This window comes from Marmota marmota, unplaced genomic scaffold (assembly GCF_001458135.2).
Source record: "Marmota marmota marmota unplaced genomic scaffold, marMar, whole genome shotgun sequence".
NCBI lineage: Eukaryota > Metazoa > Chordata > Mammalia > Rodentia > Sciuridae > Marmota > Marmota marmota.
Genome location: NW_025999983.1, coordinates 2,878,411 through 2,904,056, shown reverse-complemented (window position 1 = coordinate 2,904,056; position 25,646 = coordinate 2,878,411). Strand labels below are relative to the sequence as shown.

Genomic DNA, 25,646 nt, shown 5'->3' with positions numbered 1-25,646 from the left:
GAGGTGAGAGAGGGGGACCGCCGGTAGGTATCGCGCAGTGTGTGTTTATCCATCCGCTGCCTCCAGAAATACTGAGTGTCTCGGGAGCAGAGGACCCACGGGGCCGAAGAGGGTCCCCGAGTGCAGACCGGAACCACCAGACCCACCAAGGGCACGGGGGAACTTGACCGTTCGTTCTGTCCTTGGTTCTCTGGCGGGAAAATGTGCCTCCGCAGCGAAGCTGTGATCCCAGGCTGGCTCGGTCTGGGTTCACATGCAGCCTGCGGACACAGGGATTGTTTTAAAGGGTTCCGCTTGATCTTGGCCCCTGAGGGATGGGATTACATTCACAGGAGCCCACACAAGTACAGCAGATTGAGTGGGAGTCATAGAGCCCATGGATGGCAGAATCCGTCCCTCTGGTCCCTCCAAAATGTGAATATGCAGTGTAGAATCCAGTGGAGTTTTAAGTAAAAAATACATGCTCACTATATTTAAAGAATAAAGAAAAACATGAAAACACCAGCAAGGTATAGAACTCAAGATTGGGGAGATTCCAAATAAATCATCTTTAGAAAACAACAGTTAGTGTGTGGGCTCAGCAGTGGATTAGACACAGCTGAAGAGAGAATTAATGAAATGAAAGATGGGACTGAAGGCAGGCCCACTCTCTGGGCCCAGGCGCTTGCTTCCCTAGACCTCAGGCCATCAGGGTGAAGGACCCACCATCCTACCTTTTCCCACGCGATGCGCACAGCCTCGCTTGACTGCCTGCCTGGACAATCCCATTTTGTCTGGTCTGTGTGCGAGTCCTCAGCAGGAGAGCCCAGACACAGGCCACCCTTCATCTGCTCTGCTCAAATCACCCTCAGAGCCCTGGGATCTCCCTGCTCCCTCCTCCTCTCCCAGCTTCTCCAACTTCTACAGCCTTCTCAGTTTGTCACGCAGACAGTCTTGCTCCACCCCTCTGTTGAGGGCCTTGAACAGTGTGTGGCTTTGACAAATCACTCAGCAGAGTGGAAGGAGGGGGAGGGTCACGGAGCACAGAATAGAAGACCTCACATGTTTAATTGGAGTTCCAGAAGGAGGGGCACTCTGTTTAAAGAACAGCCAGCTGGCTGAGTGTTGGTGGGGCCTTCACCTACAATGAGCCTCAGGTAGAATAAATAAGTAATTAGGACACCCACAGAAGAGATCAACCAGGTCTGCAAGCACAGTTATCTGCACGCCACGGTCTTGCGTTCCTTGCCTTGCATACATTTTCTCTCTTTCAGAACTCAGTGTGAATGCTGCCTCAGTGATACTCAGAAAATCCAAGGAGAGGAATTAAGCACTAAGAAGCAAGGTTTTGTTGGGTAGGATTGAGCTTTGGAGGGCCACAAACTAATATCTAATTTTTTGCCCATCCCGAAGCAATCCTTTTTTGCCCCCTGGGGATCCGTATCTCCCCTTTGAGAACACATGATGTACAGTGTAGGCCATGGCACCTGTGCCCACTAGAGACGCATGGGCTACAGATCAAGGAGAGAAGCCCTTGGTTAGAGCCTTGTCTTGTAAATTGTTATTTAAACAAAGCACCCTTTGCCAGCTGTTTCCTAGTGCTTAAGTCCATGGGTGACACAGCCCTCAGCAAGGACACTCCCACAGCTTCTTGTTAAAACATGGCAGTTATTAGGGAAGAAAAGCAGGTGGCCGTGCCGGGCCATTGGCACATACTACGGTTTGGATGGGAGGTGTCTCCTGAAAGGTCACGTGTGAGACCAGGCAAGAGGGTCTGCAGGGGAAATGATTAGGCCACAGCCTTAACCTAGTCCATGAGTTAATCCCTGATGGGGTTAACTCGGTGTGAACTGGAGCCATGTGGGTACGGCTGGAGGGAGTGGTTCAGTGGGGCGTGCCTGTGGGCTACATGTTTTGTGTCTGGAGAGTGGAGTCTCTTTCTGCTTACGATCATCATGTGAGCTGCTCTGCCGCACCATACCTCTGCCATGATGTCCTGCCTCACCTCGAGCCCTGAGGAATGGAGCCCGCTGTCTATGGATTGAGACGGTTAGATGGGTCTGCAGCTGAGCACCTGGACAGGGGGGCCACCAAGCACTCTGGACGGAGTTCACGAGGTGTCTGAGCTGGAACCCCACCCAGGCAGCTGGCACCTCCCTAGAGCTCTCCCCTCTTACCAGCAGCAGGTGACCATGGAGAAACTTCCGTACCAGGGCTACTCCCTTAGCTGGGAGACTCCTGCTCTCTCCCTGCCCAGGCCTCCCTCCCTCCTCCCTCCTCCCTCCTCCCTCCTCCCTCCTCCCTCCTCCCTCATCCCTCATCGGAGTTTCCTGACACTTTAGCTGAGTCCTCCACGCAGGCACTAGGGTGCCCTGTGCTGCCATAAAATCACACTCCTCCCCGGGACTTTCCACAGCTGGTCCTCTCCACGGTGGTAGAAAGTGCTGGAAAGATCCCCAACAGGAGGACGCCCACAGCACAGGAGTTCCTGAGAGGCACCAGTTTTTAAGAAGGAAAAGTTGGGGGTAGATTGACAGGCTTTTCTGGGATAGTGGCTTTAGCTATTGACTGGTGTCCTAAGTCCTTGTCATCCAGCTCTCTTAGGCATCTCTAGAAGTTTCCGAGTGTGCTGGCCACTGCAACCTTCTCCTTACAGTGGAGACGTGAACTCCCATCCCTCGTCATGTGCCCATGTTTCTTGGCGATCCCTGTCCTGTGCACAGCAGTGTCCTGCTTTTCACTGAGAAATCAAAACCTCACAGAGGCAGAGGGGAGCAAGAGAACAGAGGTGTGCAGGTCCTGAAGACGACATGACTCCGCTGTGGGCGAAGAGCTCATTCCCTTCCACCTGAAGAAATGGGTTTAATTTCTGCACTGCCCAGGGGACCCCGCCAAGCAGAGAGGGCCAGCCCTGTGGAGCGCCAGGCTCACCTGCCGCTGCCGGACTGCTCACACCGTCAGGTTCTAGAAGGAAGCAGAACACTTCTCCTACAACCTCAGTACCATTTTCTTTCCAGCAGATTTTCTTTATAAGGTAGAAAAACCTGAGCCTTTTAGGCCTAGTGGTTGCAGCCCCCGAATGGGGGCTCAGCCCCCTTGGTGACCTGATAGCATGGCACATTGTATCTACCCCACAAAAGGCTGCCATTCTCTGTCAGTTCTGAGGATATCTAAAGGCCTTTTCAAACAATTTGAAAGTCACTCTATGTTGCAGAAACTCCACACGGAAATCCTTTCTCCTGTGTGCACATCATCCGAGGTGGGCTGGCTCATGTAACTCATGCAACTAGTGAGCCTTGGGCTGTATTGGCCTGCAGCTCAACATGTCCTTGTCCCTCAGCATCGTTCCATTTCACCTCCACGCTGGGACCAGCTCTCCACCTCAGGACTGTAGGGTGTAGGGTGGTGGCCAGAGTCAGGTCTCCCAGCCTCTGGGGTTCAGCCCAGAAGAACCAGCTGCCTGGGTCCTAGAAGCCTCAATAAAGGTCGTGCGGTGCCTCCTGGCAGGTCTCTGGTCCCCACTCAGGAGCAATCACTAACCTGGCCCTGTGTCCCTGGCATGGGTAGGGGCAGGACTGCAGTCCCAGGCCACAGGTCTACTCCCCTCTGCAAGGAATGAGAGCCAGGGAGCTCGGCAGGAATGTGTGTGTGTGTGTGTGTGTGTGTGTGTGTGTGTGTTGGGGGGTATTCCTGTGTCCTCCTATTTGTTTTCTTCTCCATAGTTAAATGGACATAAAGTAATCTTAAGCAGGTGGCCGAGCACCTGCAGCAGTAGTCACGGGGCATCCCTTCTCAATCCCAGGCCACAGAAGACACAGCCCCTATTCCTGGTGGTCCATAGCCCTCAGGAGCACCCAGTGATCAGGCTCCATCTACAGATCCTCCGTTTGGAGATGATGCAGGTGCCAGGGTTCACCTTCCAGAGCCCTCTGAAAACACGGTCTCCTCCTCCCAGCCTGCCCCGTATGCCCAGGTACAAGGTATCGGGGAGGAAAAAGGAGGAAGGCTGTGGAAAAGAGAATGTCCATTCTTGTTGTGAACCATAGCCGCTGACCCTGGCCCATGCAGGTTCCACCCAAGCCTCTTGGTAAACTCTAGGGCGAGAGGGTGAGATCTGGGGGCAAGAGAAGCACGACCCTTCCCGAGACCGGAGGCCACGGATGGGTCCAGAAGAAACTCTCCACCGAAGGGTCCAGAAGAAACCTCTCCCCTGCCCTCTCTCCTCACTTTCTGAACAAGCTGGAGATGGCCACAACACCCACCCTATGCTCTCGGTAGGAGAGGAGGGAAACAGCCCTGGGACCTCTGTATTTTACCAGGACACGTTTGTCACCCCAGGGACTCAGCCCTTCCATGGCAAGGGTGCCCCCCACTCCTGGACTCTGGAAGTCAGTCCCACTCTGCAGGGCTGAGTGTGTGTGTGCTGTTCCTGGCTTCTCTGTCCTCCAGGGGAAGCCGTGTCTCCCCTCCCTGCCCTTGCCCACCACCTTGGCCACCACTGCATGTCCCCCGCATTGCTCTGACCCACTGGTCCTAGGACAGTCCTGCCTCACCCTGCCCAGGAGTTATCCAGTGGACATCGCACTATTGTCTCCATCATGTCAAGACTGGTGACCTGTGTCCATTGCAGGTTTCTGAGAAGCAATTCTGCCTAAGAGAAGGCTGACCACGAACTCAAGAATCTTGAGGCACTGAGCAAGGAGCCTGGAAGGTCGTGACACAAGCCTCCCATCGGTAAGGTCTGAAAGATGTTTATCAAATCTGCAGACAACAGATGCACAAGATGAAGCTACCATGACAAATGACATGCCGAAACTGGGAAGGCCTCTGTGGGCTGGCACACTCGGCTGAGATGGCCAGATGAAGTTCAAGTGTCAGAACCTGCGTGAGGTTCAAGGAGTCGGCTGCACAAGGACTGGGGAGGGAAAGGGGATCTGAGGCTATTGGTGTGCAAAAGCTGTGAGAGGAGTTTGAATAGACACATGCTTCGGGCCCAGGGCACATCTGGCCACTGTGAGAACCTCCACGCTCCGAGAGGACACTCAGGGAAGATCAAGCTGAGCAGACAAGGGGAGGTCTCGCCGTGCCAAGGGCTGGCCACCCACTGTCTTGAGGAGGCGGTTGGTTTCAGAGGGACACGATTTAGGATAGAAACACTCAAACACACTTGTATGTGGCTACTCAAGACCATCCTGAAACTTTCATCTGAGAAGAGAAGACCCTCCTGCAGGCCTTGATCAGACAACAGTGGCTCTGGTCTGGCTGAGAATCAGCCCTGCAGTCTCAGAGGCTTCCTACCCCAGGATGGGCCTGATCCCACTGAGTGGGCAGAATCTGCATGTCTGCAACTATAGAAGACTTCTGGTCGTTCTGATGACTTGCCAGGACTTGGAGCCCCAAGGAATAGCCTGAATTCCTTAGCCTGGTTCCAAGAGAAGCATGGATTTGCCACTACACCGTTCTTCCTATTGAATTTCTACCACCCACTGTTTGTGGCTTGAATTACGACCACTCCCCCTCCCCCTCAAAGATATGTACAACTCCTAACCCCCAGGACCTGCAACTTGAAAAGAGGGTCTTTGTAAATGAGGCAAGATGAAGTCATGCTCCATTAGGGACCCCAATCCAATACTTCCAACATGACCAGTGTGTCCTTGTAAGAAGAGAGAACAGACCTGGGGGAGAAGACTACATAAAGCACAGACACTGGGGAGATGGCCCTGTGCAGTTGCGGGCAGAGACTGTAGCACCATCCAAGCCAAGGATGCCTGCAGCCACCATAAGCTGGACCAGGCAGTGACAGTCCTCCCTGGAGCTCGAGGCAGAGGGAGCAAGGCCCTCCTGATAACTTGAACTTGGACTTCTGGCCTCTGCAACTGTGAGGATGAAAATTTCTGTTGTGTTAAGCCAGCCAGCCTGTGGTGCTTTGCTACAGCAGCTGCAGGAACCAAATTCACCCCTTTTCATGTTCTCACTCTGTGAAACTGAACTTGTCCTCCTCGTCCCCTGCCTGTGTCCTGCACCTGGCCTGGCTCACACAGCCCCCTTAGCCTTCCCAGTCTCCAGGTGTTGGAGTCTTCTCAGTCCTTCACACTGATGCTCCACCTACTTGTCCCATGGGAGGACAAATCGTTTCCCTCCAGGGCTGGGAGGATTCTGCCTGTGGGAATCCTAGCACACTTAGGGTTTCCCGCTCTGGTTTCCATCCCCTTCTATAGAGGTGGAGATTACCGGTTGTCCCCAGAGCTGTTCTGACGCATGGCCAGGCTGTTTCCAGGCACAGGGTGCTAATCAGGAGACCTGAAGCCCCAATGCTCCTAGATGCAATCTGTCTGAGCACCGACATGGTGTCCCCAAGAGGAGAAATCCACCCTTGACTCCAAGTGATAGGTCCCCATCAAAATGCAGGTGCACAACACAGAGTTTACTCAGCACCCCAAGGGAAAACCAGCTGCTCCCATCCCCTTGAGCTGTAATACATGACCTTCGTTTCAAGCATAAAATTATTTAAAATATTTTATAAAATTTATTTCAGTCTGTGTGTAGAATGTGTACATGAAACAAATGAATTTCACTTTTAGATTTGGGTCCCAGCCATAAGATATCTCATTATGTATGTGAAAATATTCTGAGATCCCCAAACATCCCCAATCCACAGCACTTTTGTCCCAAACATTCCAGACAAGGGATGCCCAACATGTGTAGGATGCATCTTGTCGTCCTACTGAGCTGTGAGGCTTTGAGGACAGACTCCAGGACCATGGTTTTAGTGACTGGATCCCGCAGGATGCTCTATACATAATGCACAGTCAGTAAATACTTTTAAATGCCTGAAAAAGCATGAGTGAGCTTATAGAGGATGCGACTAAAGGAGGGTAATGTCTGTCTGGAAGTATTCACCATCTGTTGGGCAACAATGTGGGCGATTTTTGTGGTTCCAGGACCAAAAGGAACACAGAAATGCACAGTGGACTTTCTGGGTGTTCGGGAACCAGGCAAATCGCATAGAAAGAGGAGGACAGGAACGAGCCTTCCGTGTTGGAGGTGTTTAGACACAAATGGTTGACGTTTGGCCAGGGCTCCTGGCAGTCGCACAGACTGGGGCTTGGGGGAGAGTCCCGGGTGATGACAAACTGGGACACACTCGCGTGAGGGTTGCATCTGAAGACTTGGAATCGGATGGAGCCTAGGAAGAGAGGTCACGTGTGGACAAAAGAGGGGAAAAAATGACCCGAGGCTGAGTCGGGAGGGGCCTTCCAGTACAGGGTGGGGAGATGAGGTCCAGCTAGGGAGAATGAAACCCGCTACTGGTGACCCCGCAGGGCAGGGCCCAGGGGGGAGCAGTGGTGGCTGTGAAGTGCGGCTGATTGACACAGTGACCCTGACCAGGCGGGGGTGGACAGTGGGTGCAAGACCACCCGGCGGGGCCAAGGCCCTGATGCCTGATCCCTGCCCCACCTGCCTGCCTTCTTCTGTCTGTGGCTCCCAGAGCGTCTTCACTCGGTCACCAGGCTGTTTCCCACCTTCTGCTCGCCCCTGTGCTCTGAGGGAAGAGGCAAGGGCCTCTGCTGGAAAGGGGCTCAGCCGCCGTGCAATTCCAACACGGGTTGCCGTGGGTGAGCCCGTGCTGTGGGCGTGCTTCCTCTTCCCCGGGAGGGATGTGACCCGTGGGAGGAAGGCCGTGCCTCTGGACTGTCTCGGTGGCCCCTAGGTGGTCCAGCTCAGCGGCGGCCTCCCTCCCTTCTAGATGCTCGGGCTAAAACCTCCACGTCCCCCCGCCACCGCCCTCTCACCCCACGTCCACCCACAAGTAGATCCTACGGGCTCTGCCATCAAGAGGCCTCCAGTGCGGCCCTCTGCCTACCACACCATGAGTCCCTGTCCCCCGGGGCCACCCTCACCCCAGCCACCTCCCACATGTCCACAAATTTCCCTCTGGCCTCACCTCCCGCCTTGCCCCACAAGGGTCGGTCTCGCCACCGCTCCAGGGCCTCCTCTGCAGGACCCCAGGCACCTACACCCTCCTCCCACCACCCCATGCCAGCTGCAGAAGACTCTTCCTCCAGAGCCACACGCAGCTCCCCTCACTTCTCTGCGTCTCTCCTCAATGTCAAAAGGCCACTCAGGACCACCACCCCCGCCTGGACACGGCAGGCCACCTCCCTTCCGGGCACCCTGGCCTCCCCTGCATCACTGCCCTGAACATCTGTGCATTCTCTTGTCAGTGTCCCTCTCCCCTACTGCAATGTGAGTCAGGCACAGAGCCTGGCTGACCAGTGCACCTGCGCGTCTACCCCCAGCTGCAGAGGAAAGCCTGCCGTGGACCTCCAGTGTCGAGGTCAAGTGCAAGCACATTAGATGATCTGGGACCAGCCCTCAACCAGCAGTTGTCGGAATCTAGGCTTTTTATTGTGGAAAAATACTTCTGTTAACAACTCAAAATAAAAGTGCTGAGACGTGTGTTCTTCCCCTCGTTGACTAGAGTTGACATTTAATGAGGACAGCTCCGTTACCCTGTGTTCAGCTTCTCCACTGATTCACTAGTTCAGTCCACAAGGATGTGTGCAGAGCCCCTGAGAAACGTCAGGAGAAGCAGCTGGGCACTGGGTGGGAGTGAGACTGGCCCTGATCCTGCCTTGCTGAGCTTCCAGGCTAGCAGGTAGGGACGATTTGAAAGACTCACAAAAATACATTCCTGGTTGCAAATTTTGGTGAGGGACAAGGAGAAAGAGCACCGGGTGCACAGAGGGACTTGATAAGGGGAGCCCTCTCTGAAGGAGAGTGTTCAACCTGAGACCCCTGGCGGTCCACGCCCCGCTGCCACCTGGGCCCAGGCTGCCCTCGGTCACAGGCGCTTGCCTAGTTGTGCCTTACAGCTCATTTCCGGGTCCCCGGGATGTCCTTTCCCTGGCTAAGGTGGAGCTTGGTTCTCCCAGGACCCTGCTGCAGAATCAACTGCAGCCACCTTCTCAGTGTAAAAATAGCATCTCCCTCTGTTTATGGAGTTGGGTTGCTGAGCAACCTGGTTTTTTCCTTTTTCTTTTTGAATCTCCTTGTACACTGATTTTCATTGGCCCTTTTTGGTAATTAGTCGGAAGGGGCTGATTGGTCAGGGCAATCTGAGAAATCACGCAGGCAAGAGCAGAGAAGACCAGGATCTCGGGGGGAGTGGGAGGACTCCTACACAGGCGTGGGCAAGCCCAGCAACTGTGTGCTGTTGAGGGCCCTGACCCATGGCTTGTGTGGGAAGGTGGGCTGACAGGGGACTCCAGGCAGGTGTGCCCTCTGCTCTGGAGACTCCTAGATATCTGTCCAGTAGGAGTTACTGAAACTGAAGACCAGTGGACCTGAGTTGTCTCTCTTCTCTGGCCTTCATCTGTTTTCTCTTTGTGCATGCACATACCTGCTTGGAAAGGACGGGAGGCTAAAGGGGAAGACCTCCCTCCCACCCAGGGAGTGCTCTTAGGAATGGACGAAGGGCTACAGGAGACCAGTGCAAATTAGTTCTCCCTCCTCAAGCTCCGCTTTCAAGCCCAATAATTGGCCTGTAAAACGAACTGCACATTCACCTTTATTCTGTGTATCCTGATGCTCACAGTGGGTCACTGGATAACCCAGCCTCTGCTAGTGACCCACCAGGGTGTGCTAACAAGGCTCTGGTTAAGGTCAGGGTTGAAGTGAGACCTGGGCTGCTGCTCATGGACAGAGATTCAGTCACAGGCCACCGTGGTTGTGCAGAGTCAGCGTCCAGTGGGAAAGCTAGGGCTGCAGGGAACGGGGTGATTTAACCCCTGCAGGCGCCACCTCTGAGTCCTTACTCCACTGCCAAGCTACTTATCAATGAGTAGATGGTTTCGATGATTCTGTGGGGAAGCATGGGACTGGGCCCTGTCACTCTTGTGTCCCCAGTGTCTGGCCTGATTCCCGGCATGAGCTCAGTGTACCCTCAGGGTCAGGCAGGTGAGTGAACTCTGCACCCCGCTGCAATCGAAGGGGCGTCCTTTCTCCCTGCTCTGAAGCCCACACTGGGCATCCCCCAGATCTACTTTCCAAAGCAATTCATCTAAAACAGAATCCAAAGCCTGCCCACCTCTCTCCTCTGTTTGGAAAGCCCAGTAACTTCCTGGGCACCTGGAAGAAAGCCGAGCTCCTCAGCAAAGTTCCAGTCTGGCCCGGCTGCCCCCAGCCCCAGCCCACTCCTGGACCCCGGCCCCGGCCCATCACCCTCTGGAGGTGCCCTGCTGGTCGGCACAGTGGAGCCTCAATTCTCCTGTCTTCTCAGCCCCAGGGCACTCAGCTCCTCCTGCCTTGCCCCCCCCCCCAGGGAGCCTCCTTGTCCTGCAGGAGACGTTGGGCTGTCTCCACCTCCCCAGTGCATGTGCCACTCTCCAGAGAGGCAGGGCTTCCCATTCCCTTTGTCCCCTCCACCAAGCCAGCCCCGTCACATAACTAAAGTTGCCCCCCAGAGGAGAGCTGAGCGGATAGTCCCTGCTGAAGTTGAGCACCTAGAGCCCTTTGTGCCTTCCACTGTCCAGGTCCCTGCCCAGTCTCTCCACCGCCACGGAGCATCGCCTTTGTCCCCACGACATTTGTGTGAGCTGCAGGAAACGGGGATCAATAATTATTTACAAATTGGATAAAAACAAAGCCGCGCCTCCTTCCCAGCTGCCTGATGGCAAGCACAGCTCCGCGCTCCGAGCTCACGGCCCACTCAGACCTCTGCTGAGGAAGTGCCCTCCACGCTCATCCCCGCCCGCCGCGCGGACCCGCTGTGCTCTGGCTCAGAGAGCCACTGAACACACGCCAGGATTGGAACCTGCTGCAGGCTGAGCATGAACGATGCTGGGTGAAGGGACGTCTCCTTCCATTTGTACTCCAGGATGCCGGTCCCCCTTGGTCCTGGCCAGCTGGTTTTGTGACCAGGTGACACTCCATCCTGAAACCTCCATCCTTCCCCCTTGCTCCAAAGCCCTCCCTGAGTCTCTCCTTACAAGGACAGGTCCAGTGGTAGAGCTGGCCAGCTGAGCTCTGGGGCTTGTGCCCACCCAGAGACGGGAGTTCCAGGATGTGTTGCCCACCAGGGACCATATTCCTGGCCCCCTTGGCATCCAGCAGTGGCCTCCTGTCTGGATCTTACCAGTGGAATGCAAGGGGAAATGCCAGGGCCGAGACCTGAGAGCAGGTGCGCCTTGCTCACCCTCTACCCTTCCACAGTCTGTCTTACCTGTCGAACAGGTAAGAACAACAGGTCAGGGGGCAGTGAAGCTGTGGAGGAACAGGTCTGGGTCCTGGAATTTCCAGGTGGACAAAGCCACACAACAGTCCTGCACTGTTATGTGGACCAGAAAGAGCTCCACTGTCCGAGCCTTTTCTCTGTTGCCCATTTGTTGCAGCAGCAAGGACCATCGTGACTGACATGCCACCAAATTGAGCAGTGCACAACACAGAGGTCATTCCCAGCGCCCTGCTGTCCTGTCAGTCACTCATCACCGGGTCCTTCCTTCCTGAGGAAAACAGGTGGGTGAATGAGAGTCACACGGTGTGGGTGGATTAGGTGGGTTCCCCTTTTACAGGATTGTAGAGGGAGTGTGGGGTTTTGTTCCTGGGCATTGGGAGCCCACTGGAGATCATTCATCAGTGGAGTTTCATAAGGTTTCAGCTTTTACAAAAAGCAACGACTTTTTGAATGCTCTGACTACCCTGTCCTGGCACAACAGCGGGTAATGTGGATGGAAGTAGTAGTAGTGGGGACGGAGAGATGACCTCAGGATTTATTTGGGAAGCAAAAGGGGATGGGAGTTAACTAAGAATCGAGTGAGATGGACACAGGGAGGAGAGATGAAGGACACTGCTGGAGACTTGGTTAAAGGTCGAGACAGTCACTCCCGAGATGCACAGGAGAGGGGGAGAGAGAGGAAGAAAACGGGGGCAGGGGACAAGCAAGCGTCCCCTCTGACCCACCTGGTGGGAGTGTTGACGGGACACTCTGCCGTGAAGTCGGAGTGCTGGAAAGACGGAAGCGGGAGTGAGATGTGGGGATTCTTTTTGTAAAGATACTTAGAAGCCCTCTCTGGCTGAGGTCTCCGTGGGAGACGTGTCCATGCAGAAGGGGCTGATGCTGCAGCCTTTAGAGACCAGAGGACACACAGCAGCCAGGAGGTGGCAGGAAGCAGGAGGCTGGGGTGGCGCAGAGCCAAGAGGAAGCAGCCGGTCAGCTGAAATGCCACTGAGAGGCCAGGGGACAGTGATGCTGGCCCTGGATTCACAAGAGGGTAGTCACCGGGGCTGTGACGGGTCTGGTGTCATTGGTGTGGGGAGATGGATGCCTGGCTGCAGTGGAAGCCGAGACATGGAGCAGGACCTGGGAGGGACCTGGGAGGAAGTCCTGCTGAAGATGAGATGCCAGAGCCTGGGTCAGTGCCCGGGGGAGGCCGCGGCTGCAGAGCGCCTCCATGTCAGAGTGAAGGGGAAGGAGCCAGAGGGGCTGGGCAGGGCCGGGCAGCGGCGGGGCACAGACCCCATCCGTCCCCACCAGGGGTGCCGGGGACCTGTGGATCAATCTCAGATGAGGAGAGTGGGTGACAGGTTCTGGGTAAGAAGTCACCACAGCTGACCTTGACAACTAATTGTCGACACATAGGACCCGAGGCTTTACATTTTAAATGGAAGTCCCAGCAGTGTTTTCTCCCACTCTCAGCAGTCCTGGGTCCCTGATTCAGTACTTAAGGGGACTTTTGCAGGTGCCAAGTTTCTCTGGATGACCAGGACCTCCTATTCCTTACTGTCAATCAAACAAACAAAAGAAACTTGAGGAAAGGAAGTGTCTTTGACCCCCGACATTTTCTCAGAGTCTGAATGTCTCACTTTCCACTAACTTCGCTTATTTTTCTCTCTTGGTCCTTCCTTTGTGTACCGTCATGGAATCTTATCCAAAAAGGGTTTAATCCAAGATGAGTCATGCTCCACCCTCCTCCTCTCCATCCGCAAGAAATCTGTCACTTTCAAAGACTTTCCACAAATGACATCTACAAAAAGTAACTCAAGCCAACTACTGAGGTGTGTTTTTGTCATTTCAGTTCTTCTGTCCCACATGCCAGAGTCATTTTCTCTTCTGTCTACAGATCTTTCACGGCTCTCATTATTTTATCCATCACCCCTTGTCCCCACCAGTGCCCAGTTCCCCTGCTGCCCTGATGTGGATGTGTGGTAAGTGCTTACACAGAGCCAGCACACTGAAGCCACTCGGAGCAAAATCTTTTCCTTTACAACATGAGTCATATTTTATAATAAAACCTTACTGATTTCAACCAACTGAGGAAAATCACTTGAAATGTTGAAAAGATAAACTTTCAGCATATTTTAAAGTAGTGAGATTTATCATGCTCATGTCTATAAGTCCATTCAGTCGTTTTAATTAATAGAATTAAATTGTCAGTCCTAGCTTAAGATCACACACACACACACAAAATTAAAAGTAACTTGAGTCCTTAACAACTTTGATCTTTTAATCTCTCTTTAAGATTAAAAATCTTCTCTATATGTATTGATTTTATTAAAGCTTTTTATTAATTGTTAATGATATGGTCATATTTTAAGTCTGTAACATGTGCAGACATGTATGCATTGAAACATTAAAAACACATATATGTATGTTTTAAATAACAATTTACAGGGTGATGTTTAAATTCTTTTTTCTCTGATTTTGTGCATAAAGCATGCAACACTTCTGCAAATGGAAAACAAAGACATGCCTCCTGGGCACCTGCAAAACCCAAACTCAGAGGAGCACTGCCCAGGCTCCGTCTGGAGCTGGAGACTGCGTGGGGCCAGGGCCAGCGCGGGGCTGTCTCTACGCCAAGGCTTTAAACACAAACCCTTGCCTTGTCTGGTCAATCCCCAGCGGTGGAGGTGACGGCACAGGGACTTGGGATTTGGAGAGGACTTGTCAGTTTAGAGCAAGTTCTCTTTCCCTCCTTCCCTCCCTCTCTCCCACGCCTCCTTCACGCAGGTCAGGACCTGGCAGCCCAGCAGGGGGTGCTGGGCAGTGGCTCCTGGTGAGGAATCCGAGGTCACGCAGACCCTCATCTGTCCGAGCTCTCGGTTGGCACTGCTCCAAGTGCACAAGGGAGAAGACACATCTCTCTGGTCACCGAGGCAGCACAGGACCACGTCACAGTGCTGTCTCCCTCCCACCCAGCTCATGGAGACCCCATGTCTGGACTTTCCCTGTTCCTCTCTCCTCAGCTGTTCATTCTCGACACCTGCTGGGGACCCTCCAGGCTCTCCTCCAACTCCTCTGCCATCCCTGGTGCTCTCCACCCCTCCTTGTTCTTTGCCCCAATCTGACGTTCCAAAACCACTTTTGATTCTGCTCCGTTATAAAAGTCCCTGGTGGGAAACCACTGAATTAATTTCATGGATGACGAATGAGTTGAGACCTGGAGTTTGAAAGCAGTGCTCCTGGCTTTTAAGGTGGAGTTTGGGACCCCTGCCATCCTCCCGGGGTCTCTGGCAGAGGAGGTTGCAGGGCAGCTACCACCCAACACAGGAGGGTGGGAGGGAGGCTGTGGGGGGAAGGCCCAGAGCAGCACCCTGGGGACAGAAAGCAAGGGGACTGCCCCCCAGTCAGTGAGGCCTGTTGAGTAAGGAGGACCAGAGGGGCCTGGGTGGAGACGCAGGCAGGTCCCGCAGGCTGCGATGAGTGTCCACAGTTCACTCTGCAAGCACCCGAAAGCATTAGCAGAGGTTGGGCAAGGGCAAGGCAGGGCTGGTCTCCTCTTGAGAATGTCGCAGCTGCTGAGCCAAGAGGCACAGAGCAGCCAGCAACAAACAGAAGCCACGGCGGCAAGCACAGGGCTCCTGAGAGCTGCCCCGGTTCAGGGGCTCTCACTTGAACAGCGCCTGGGAGCGCGAGGAGGGGCGCTGGGCGGGTGCAGAGCACACTTCCTTTTCTCCCTGGCTGCCAACCAGCTGCAAGTGCCAATCTAAACGGCCTCCTGCTGACAGGCAAAGTCTGGGGGGACTGTCTCATGAGATCAGCTGACAGGGTCATCCGGTTGGGGAAGATTTTAATTACCACTGACTGGAGAGAGCCCGGAAGACCTGGGCGGGCGGCCAACCTCCCCGCCCACAGCCAGGCGCCAGGACCTCCCGTCCAGCCCTTGCACAGCGACCTCTGCTCACAGGTCAGGCTGGAGAGACTCCCAGCCCCAGGGGACTGTCAAGGCAGCGGGGCCAGCTGTGCACACGTTTCTTTTATAAGGAAGCATTATGATGGTCTCAGAATAAAACCTACCTGCACTGAGCAAAGCACCAAACAACAGATGAATCATGTTCAGGACATCTGCAGTGCAATGCTTTCATTTCAGTCTTCCCAATCTCTCTCAAAATATTTCTGGAGTCTACGAAGCTCAGAGCAGGGTGTTGAGGGGTTCACAAAGTTCTCTACTCCAGTCCCCACCGCTGGTCGGCTCCGGGCAGGGGAGTCTACATTTCCCTTACTTTGCCTCCCTGAAAGCTGCCCAGTGCCCAGTGACCAGGGGATCCATAAGGTTCGACTCCTTCCCCTGGGATCTGGAAGCTCCAGGAAACACTAATTCCAGATCTCTCACTCTACAAATGAAGAAGCCGTACCTAGAGAGATGAGGGGAGTTGGCCAGCGTCACACAGACACAGGAGTCCAAGTAGATACGTCAGCAGGGAGACGACCTTGGCCAGGGTGGCTGCAGCAGAAGTGGGGGGCAAGGGGCTAAAAGCTCTCTTTTTTCCTGAGCTGGGGTGTGGCTCAGTGGTAGAGCACTCGCCTGGCATGTGCGAGGCCCTGGGTTTGATCCTCAGCACCACATATAAATAAATAAATAAAAGTACATTGACAACTAAAAAAAAACAAAAGCTCCGCTTCCCCATGAGGACTTAGTTTGCATGGGTCTCCCTGTTGGGCCCTTGCCGCTTCCTTCTGGGCCAGGCAACCAGAGTGGGAGTCTGTGTTAAGGCACATGTCCTGCACAGTGTCACTAGGTCCCCGGTTCACCAGGATGAGGAGTGTTTTGGCTGCTGCTTCCTGGGAGGTTACTTGTGACGGGGCCACAGCCTTGGATGTCACAGGTGGGCTCTGCAATCTGGAGTGTCCCATGGGTCATGGACCTGGGCCTGAGTGTGGGAAGTCCAGTGATCAGATTCCACGAATGGGCCATGGCCGCCCCATGCCTGTCTCTCCAGAGACAGTGACGCTGTTCACAGTGGGCAGTGCAGCTGTGTGGTGGGGCGGCTCTGAGGGAGGCGGTGGTGAGAGCTGTTGCACCCCCAGAGCCACCGTGGCTGGCACTAGACCTTGGTGTGGTCACTGTAGACTTGCCCTGAGGCGCAGTTGCGCTGGCTTTCTTGGCCCTCTGCTTGTTCCACCCCCAGGCAAGGGGACACGGGGTGGGGATCTGCTCTGGGGAGCTCCCACAGAAGCAGGCGGAGCTCTGAGATCCTGGGTGTGGCCATTGGTGGCACTGGTACGAGGACCTCAGCATCTGTCCTTGTGCCTCATGGGTCCTGTTTCTCAGTAGTGAGGACTGGTCTGCTCCTGGACTGGGGAGGGCCACGGTTGTGGGCTCCGTGGGGGTGTGGTGCTCTGCAGAGAGGAGCAGCACCTCTGGTGGGGTGGGTGGTGGCCTCTGGGGAAAGTCACAGGGGACTGGGGATCGGGAGGCTGCTAGGAATAGAGCAGACTGTGCTGGAAGTCACCAAGGCCACCTGAATGGAGTTTGCTCAGAGACAGAGGCTCGTCCGCCCTCTGGGCAGGAAGAAGGCTGTGTCACCCCTGCCAGAACCCGCCAATAAGCAGAACTACAGGGGAACTCGGGACTGGGTCGCCCGGGAGGAGAAGGCTGACTGTGAGACAGCTTTGGTTTGGGAGACAGGAGCTGAGGGGAAGTCTGTAAGAAAAGAGGGGCATTCGCTGCAGCAGATGCTCGGAGAGGAGGGGAAGAGCAGGTGAGAGGGAGACTGGGTTTTGCAACCCTGGAGGAATCTTCATGAAAATGACTGGGAAGAAGGACAGGAGTGACTGCCTGAGGACAGACGCGGCTCCCTTCCCTGGGCGGGCGGGAGGCTCTTCAGGACACAGGCCTTCTGCACGAGGAGACATGGGCATGTGTCTTAGGTAGTGCATACAGCTGGCATCTATGGAGATCTCCCTGGACCCCCAGGAGCACAGGGGGTAGGAATCACCGACAGCAGCAGCTCCAGTGAAGAGCGGGAGGTGGAGAGTGGGTCCTCCACCCGCAGCACACGAAGACACCCAGAAAGTCTCTCCTAGGAAGTGGCACGGGTCAGACAGTCCCACCCGCGTGGGAGACGAAACGTCCTGGGCTGCTGCTGGGTTGGAGAAAGACAGAGAAGAGCGCGTGGTCGTGAGGAAGCAGAGGCCTGAGCTTTGCTGGGAGTGGACTGGAACAGCTGTGGCTCCGGGGCCAGCTCTGAGTAGACGCCCCAGCGCTGAGGGTGTCCTCACTGGACTCGGCGCCTGGGGCTGGAACTTGGAGAACCAGGCAGCTTTAAACAAATGTCGGGCGATCCCAGCAAGGCTGTTCATCTCGTTAAGCCCAAGTGGGGCTCCAGATGTTGCTTTTCCAGATGATGAGCAGTTTGCCCAAGGGACAGACAATGTCTCCTCCAGAGCACGGAGGCCCTACAGTCGCCACCCGCTGCTGGGGTGGGTGTGTCTTCTAGTCAGGTGGTAGATTTCCAAGTCAGAATCTGGGGATGAGTTTTTAATGGCGCCTGGAACAGCAGAAACCAGAGGCCTCTCTGTTTCATCCCTTTTGATTCCTTGTCCACCTCTAAGTGTCAGTTGCTGCCCATCAGCAAGAACAGGGTGAGTTTAATTGTAAGAGATGTGCCAGGTCCTGGACCCTGTGTTGCCAGCTCAGCAAGTGGGCACCTTTGGGATTTAGGCTCATGTGTCCCTGGTGGCAATAAGTCTGGGAAGAGCAGCTTCTCTCTCTTGAGAAAAGTCTGCTAAGCCCTAGGAATATTGGGAAAATGAACAGTGAAGTCTCAGGTTTGGTCCCATCCAATTCAGGAGCAGTGGAAGGAGCCACATTGGCTCCAGGAAAAGTGGATTTTGTGTGGATGCTGAAGAAGCGTCTGGCTTGTGTAGCCCCCTGGTTAGGACCCCGTGAAGCACAGGCAGAGGGCGGGGAGCTGCCTCTCTCCAGGTCCAGGCAGATGGACGGGAAGGGGTCCACGGGAAACTCTACAAGATTAAAACAAGTTCTCCATGCTGCCTTCCCTGGGCGCTGCCGCTGCCCATAGGTCTCAGGCACCACAGCTCAGAGTCAGTAGGAAATAAAACGGAAAGTGGCTTCCTGGCTTCATGTGTGTCACAGCTCAGGATGAAATTAACGGTCGTTCCTAACATATTTTAAATACATTTATCTTGTTTATTTTCTCCTTTCTTCTCTAGAATAAAAAGCACAGGCAGGGATTTTACTCTACTTTTCTCTGTATCTCCAATGCCTAGAAAAGTGTCTGGCATGAGCCAGGTGCTCAGTGGGCATCTGTTCATGAGTAATGTGATGTGATGAGATGAAAAATTACATTGATGGGGAGAAATGGAGATGACCCAGAGCAGGGGTGTGCAGGACTCAGGAAAGTGCTGGAATGCTAGAATATTGACTAGAATACTGGTGACACCGTAGACAGTGTGGCCAGAAAAGCTGGGAGACCAGAGCCACAGTGCCCTGGAGATTCTGAGTGCTCACCAGGTAGTCAAACTACATCTAAATAAACTTTTGAGAAACTTGTTAAGTATAGTGCTTTCTGGAAGAAACATGAGACAACTAATATGTGCACATATACATACATATACAGCATGTACCAATTTAAGAGCCACACTTGCCAGAATAAGAGATATATTTGAAAGTTTCTTTTAATAACATCTTTTTTGGAAGCCTGGTTTGTTTATGCAAAGCTTTAGAACTCAGTAAAATAAATTTACTTCCTCAATTTCTTTATTCCCATCCTACCATCAATATACTAGAAAATACTATAACTAGAGTTGAAAGTTGCAAAAAAAAATTCCAAATTATGTGACAACAAACCTAAATTATATTTAGTGTCACATTTCATAAAGCCAAAAAAAAAAAAAGGATTTCTCTTTTGGAATCAAGCACACCAGGGTTTAAATTATGGCTCATATCTATCCTAGTTGTTCTAAGCTGGGTTTGAGCATCTGAGAAATGGGTCTCCTGGTGCTCACCCTGCAGGGACATTGTGGGGACAGAGTTGGTACAGCTGTGGGTCTGGAAGAACCCACCACAGAGCGCATACTCCAAAGGGGTAGCTGATAACCTACACTTCTTCAGTTTCTAGAAAACAAACCAAAGCCGTCTGTCTAATGGACATGTTAGAAAAGGATCTTAAAGAATCATGGTGCTATTATTACAATTAAGGATTTTTATAACTTTACACACTCAAAACAGCAGTGTGAACCATGCTTTTTTAAAATTAAAACTAGTCTATTTGGTAATGGTGCACCTAAAATAATAAGTATTCCATTAAAAATAAGTATTCCTTTATTTCCTGAAACTTACAAAGAGACAGGTTTTTAAAATGGCCTGCAAAAACCATGCAGAAAGACTGTGCATCCTCAGAATTACAGAATTAACAACAACAACCTGAATCTTACAAGAATGTAGAACCATAGAAGCCCCCAAACTGTCTCATTCTGTGGGTGAGGAACAGAAGCCTGGCTCCCCTCTGGTCCACGGCAGGACCGGGCGTGGTTGCTGAGAGCTGGTCCAGTCAGCACCTGCCATCTGCACTGCCGCCAGAGCCGCCGAGGACTGGGGGATGCAGCCCTGGGAGGGGAGGGAGCCCTCTTCCATGGGCCTTGCTGCCTTGCTGCCTTGCAGGCCAGTGGCTCAGCATCCCCATCACCCCAGGTGCCACACGCTTCTGAGTCTGAGTCCCTAGCTGGCCTTCCAGAGACATCTGCCTGGAGAGAGAGCGGCTCACACACAGAGAAGCAAAGTCCCAGGCGGGTGGACGGGTGCCCGGTGAGGTGGACGGAAGCTCCCCAAGAGCTCTATGAGGAGGGCAGGAATCTCCCTCTGGGAGGGGTCTTCCCTTCCCCTCCAGTGGGTCACCACCAGATCCGAGGAGGTAGGTGTGAGAAACACACACGTGCATAGGTACACGTACATGCAGGCACACGTGCACACACTCACACACACACACACACACACTTAGCTGAACATCATCTGTGAATATACCTATGCACTAAAATCCATCTGTAAGGCCAGCCGCTCACGGTGCCAAGCCCACGTGGAGGTGCAGAGTGGGAAGAGGCCACACCTGCCTCTCGCCTCACCTACTCCTGCAGCAACTGTCCTTTCTGAGGTCTAGTTAGTGCCACTTTTTTTGCATTTTTGTGGTTTTGTTGGTGATTTTTCTGTTCGCAAAGGCCTGAGCATAGTGTGAGGTGCTGTCCAGAGTTCCTGATTGTAAGAGGGCTGTGGTGGGCCCACAGGAAACATGCACCAGAGACACACGCTCGGCTCCAGGATGGAGTCTGGCCCTGCTGGTGTGAGCTCGGTCCGTGCATCCGCAGCACGCATCCAACAAGGCATCTCTAACCAGAAGCACATAAAGCACAGCCATGTATTGATCCAGGCATGAAAATGCCAGGACCAGAGGCCCCCGGGATCAGAGCCTGAATTTCCCCAGGAGTCACCGTTTAGAATGGGCGGATGTCATGTTTTTCAATGACTTTGTAGAACCACCTGGAATTACAAGAACTGACTGCATGTGTATGTAGATGTGCGCACACACACACACACACGCACACCTGTGCACCAACGTGTCAGCATGCAAGCCTGCCTGGGAGAGTATGGCACTTGGAGTGGGTCACAGTTTCGTAAAAGGAGACCCTCACAAACCTGTGGAGTACAGCGGCAGATCCTCAGCAGACAGGCCGCCAGGCTAGGGGACTGCAGGAGGGCTCTGTACGGCAACACCTGGGAGACATGAGGGAGGGCCCCCACCCAGCTACCTTCTTTTGGTTTTACAGAGAGGTTTCATCTCTTTCTTACAACAAACTCCGACTTCATGGGGCCTGTGAGGGTTCTGGAGCACAAGGGCTTCTTTTCATGTCCTTAAGTAAGTAGTGATACTTTTCTAAAAATGTGATATTCCAAATGCTTTGAGTGTTGCAAATTGTGTCTCCACATGGTTTTTGTGAGCCAACTTTAATTTAAACAAAGCACCCACCTCTGCACATACACCTTTGCTGGCCTGTAATTGAGAAGAAAGGGAGTGCTCCCTCTGTCAACATTTGGAAGCTGTTATCATACAGCTCTGCGGTCCCCATAGCAACACATTCCATTGCCTAGGTGACAGTGATCTTATGATGTCACCAGTGAGCTAAACTAACTTAGACACACACGGACGTTTCCTCCTGGGTTCAGCCATGTTTTAAAGTTGCCTCCGAGTCCTCTAGAGTCAGGGTACCACACTTGGCTCAGGGAGCTTCGGGGACATTTCTCAAACATGATTGCAGGTTTTCTCCCTAAGTGTCTCTCATCCTCAGGGGATTTTCAGGCACCACCACAGTGCCCTCGTGTTCCCCGTGAGGACTTCCACAGCTGTGGAACAGATGCCAGGACAAAGACACAGTGCCTGGAGCAGCCATGGAAGGCACGGGGTGGGCAGGAACCCTGCAGCTATGTTGTCACCACTCGGGGGGCGGGGTCACTCTGGAGAAGCAGATGGGGCACGGGAACCATTCTGGCCAGCCCTGCCTTCCCAGGCCAATCCATTGCTAGGCTGCCCACAGGTGCTCCTCTCAGTTTGCCCTCCCACAGCAAAGGTGTCCCCAGAGGCACAGGGTGTGGAGGAGACAGTCACAGCAATGTGGGGGTGGTGCAGTACATCTCAGACCAGGCCCCTGGAGCTGGACAGGGCATTCCGGCCCTGTGCCCTTTCCTATCCCTGTCCAAACTTGTTTGCTTGAGTGACAGACGCTTCTAGAGCGGAAGTGGAATTTGGAGGAGTGGGTGCTGTTCCTCTTGTTTCAAGACCCAGCACCACTACCCTAATGCGTATTTTGCTTTCAAAGTAATCGAGCGTCATTGAGGTACTTCATAATTACCCCGAAGGGGGCTTTACAAACAGCAGGGGACTCCAGCTTGAAAACATACAATTAGCTTGTGTCCAAAGCCAATTTTTTTTTCCCAGAAGGGAGACATGTCATCGCACTGCTGTGTACAACTCTGTGTGTGGTGACCCAGGCTTCAGCTAGGTCTGGCTCCCAGGCCCTGGCCAAGTGAGACCCTGAGGCTGAAGGCACAGAGGCCAGCCTAGGACCCTTCTCCCAAATCTTAAAAAAAAATCCACAGATTAAAAAAAAATTGTAATTATAAAGAGGATGTGAGAAAGGAGAAGAAAATACAAGGAAACCTAAACCTGATACAGACCCTATTCCACGCTAAGTCCAGAGGGACAGTCACAGTTGCAAAGGGCTGGGGCAGGGCTTTCCCACAGCTGCCCTGAGTGTCACAAGGGACAGAGCCAGGCGCTGGCTCCTTCTGCCCACTGTGGAGGAGCTTTGCCCTCCCGTGCCTTCCTCACAGGACAGGAGGGGTGCCCCGGGAATGCACCTGAAGTCAGGCTGTCCTCTGTGCAGATGACCACAGAAGCCCACAGTGGCCTGGCAGCAGCATGTGCCTGCCCCTCGGCTGCTTGGCCTCCCTGCTTCTTGGGAGGCCTGACTCAGGAGGCCTCAACTCTGGGGAGCAGATGTGGGTGGCTTTGGCATTTGGCAATCACTGCTTCCGTTCCCACTTTGGGTGGTACTTCCGAAACAACCTGAAGTCTGAGGCAGTCCTGGAGCTAAAATGTGATGAGTCCATCAGAAAAGGGAATTTTCATGCAAAGGTATTTCCAAAAATACCCACTTCCTCAGTCCCACCAGGCCCAGATACTGCGCTCTAAGATGTAAACAATACAATCCATGAGTCACTACAGTTGCGCAAAGTGGCTGTGCTAACATTGCTATGGGAACATTAATTTTGGAATGTACAATGATTCCACTTTACATATTCCTTAAAAATGTTGTTAGCAATTTTCAGAATTAATGCCAGTTCCTAATTTGCAATCTGTTGATACAAACATATTCTGTAAAATCTGCCAGTAACAAAAAGGTAGAATGTCAGGATCATGAGACTTCGTGACCTAATTCCAAGTTTGGTTTCCACCTTCTCTTCTACTCTAACTGGGTCAGTAAGCTCAGATCCAGAGCCGGGACGTGGGTCGAACCTTACTGCTGCCACTTCTCATGTGGCAATGTAGCCGCCATCCCGGATGACACAGGGGAGAGGACCTCAGCATGCTCCCCTCCACCGCCTGACTCCAGCTCAGGCCCACTCGCACCTAAACTTTCATTTTTATTGACTGTGATGTTGCATGGCTCAGGTTAAGATCACAAAAACAATTTTTTTAAAAAAAGTGAAAAATCTGCTTGCTTTTGGTTAGCAACTACCAAAGGTTCTGTCTGTACTTTGCCATTGTCACACAAATTAAAATTTGACTTGCTCTGTGGGATACGGCCAACCATATGTTCATTATAATAAACTGAGACTCGAGGCCCTCTGCTAACACACCCGTCCACTTCTGTTACCTCCATATGGGATCTCTGGTAGGTCCTCTCCCAGGCCCAGGCCCATGTTGGCAGGCATTCTCCATGGTGGGTAGCAGAAGACTAAGGAAAAGTGGTGTAAGGATTTGGAATTTAGTCCTTCTACTAGTGATTCCACCTGATTCTGGGGCTGGGTGCTTCCAGGGTTAGAAACTCAATGTCTCAAAACACATCAGAGCGCCACTTCAGCTCTTCAGAAATTTCCTCTTATCTCCTTCCACTGCCTCAAGATGCTGGCAGTAACTCCAGGCACCATACCCAGACCAACACTAGGGAAGAAGAAGGTCATCAGCAACACCTGAGCCTCTTTTTTTATTTTGAAGAAAAGCTTTTATTGCAGCCCCAGCTGATACTTCCAGCTGCCTCGGAGGCCAGGTTATATGTCCACCGTGGACTGTGACTTAGAGTGGGGAGAGAATGACCACTATTGTCAGAGATCAACAGCAGTTCAACCTGGACTAGAAGGCCTTCATCAACCAGGACACATGGGAGGTAAAAACAGACAGAGTTGGGATTTTTCCAGGGGCAAAGAAGCAGGGCAAGAGGGAGAGAATGGTGTGCAGGAGTCTGCTACATCAGGCTGGCCCAATAACGGCCCAATACCCAAGCTCAGAGGTGATGAAGTCTATTGGTTGTTTCTAAGGATCAAGGCCAATTTAGGAATAGGACTGTGCTCTCTGATTGTAGACCAAGGAGCCATCCCCTTCCTAATTCAGCAAATAAACTACAGACAAAAGCTAGTCAGATGTTTTGTGTGTCATTTCAGCAGTTTGCAGGAAGCTGGGCCTTGGGGAGCACTGCCCAGGGCTCCCTGCCAGGTCCTTCCTCAGGCAGGACACGCTCACTTCTCATAGGCCCAGCTTGGCTTGGCCTCCTCCACTGGCCGAGAGCGCCACACACCCGCTCTCTAACTGTTGTGATGTGCTCCTGGAGATCCACTACCTGTGACCCGAGCCCTACTGCGGCTGGGCCCGAGGGCAGGGCCTCTTCTTTCTTCTCCTCTTGTCCAGCCAGTGCCTGTCTGTGTCCTCATCCCCAGTAAATACACACAGTCACACAATACTCAGAAAAGGAAGAATAACTTTGACATCCATCAAAATCAGGGTGATGGTATTAAACAAATAGCAAACCAAGTGAACTGGAATCCATACATTAGAAGCTGTAGGAGATTTTTAATCTCAGTGCTCCCATCATGTACAGAATTCTCTAAGTTTAGATTAAATATGGTCGCACTATTTTTTTTAAATAGACTTTACTTGTTAACAGATAGGTTCACATCAAAATTGAGTGAAAGTACAAAGATTTCCCATGTATGCCATGTCTTCTTAAATTACTAATGGTGTTTGAAAATATGGATAACTTAAACATGTATTTTCAAGATTTTAAAAACTGTGGAGAGAGTTTTGGCTTATTTTCCCTTCAGAACATAACTTGAACCACATTTAATTTCTCCTAAGTTGAAATTTAATGATATTGGTACTTAAATAAATATAAAGGAGTACCAGAAATTTTTTCCAAAAAATCATTTTAGTAGCTGAGAGATCAACTAGGATTTACAGGGATACACACACACATCTTGCTTAAAAGGTAAACTGCTTTTATACTTAACATATTTGCCTTTTGTAAAACAGACTTAAGTATTCCATTAAGACATACACGTGGATAGGAACAGACACGGCATGTTTATTCACGCTCTCAGGCCAGTCCTGCTGTGCTGGCTGGTGTGGCCAAGGGGCTTCCCGGGGAAGGCCCAGGCAGACCTCCTCCCCTGTACAGGCCTTAGTCTACATGGGAGCCCTCCCCGCGTGGACCCCGGGGAAGCTGACAGTCCTGGGAATGACACAGACCTCCTTTCTTTCCTGGGGGTTTTGTGACCTGGTGATAAATGCAGGAAATCTGCCCCGCCTGTCAGTGAAAATGTACATGCCAGTCACATTTCTCTGGAGTGGGCTTTTACCCAAGGGTAAAAACCTGCTCTGTT

The 25,646-nt window shown here is 52.6% G+C and overlaps 1 protein-coding gene and 1 non-coding gene across 2 annotated transcripts in view; one reads left to right on the top strand and one right to left on the bottom strand.

The window, feature by feature from the left end:
- Positions 1-25,646, bottom strand: part of Pde10a (phosphodiesterase 10A) — a 522,815-nt gene that overhangs the window by 447,545 nt on the left and 49,624 nt on the right. The gene's annotated exons all lie outside the window — the stretch shown is intronic.
- On the top strand, positions 15,753-15,824 carry Trnaa-ggc. Its single transcript has one exon. It is a non-coding gene; the product is annotated as a tRNA-Ala (tRNA).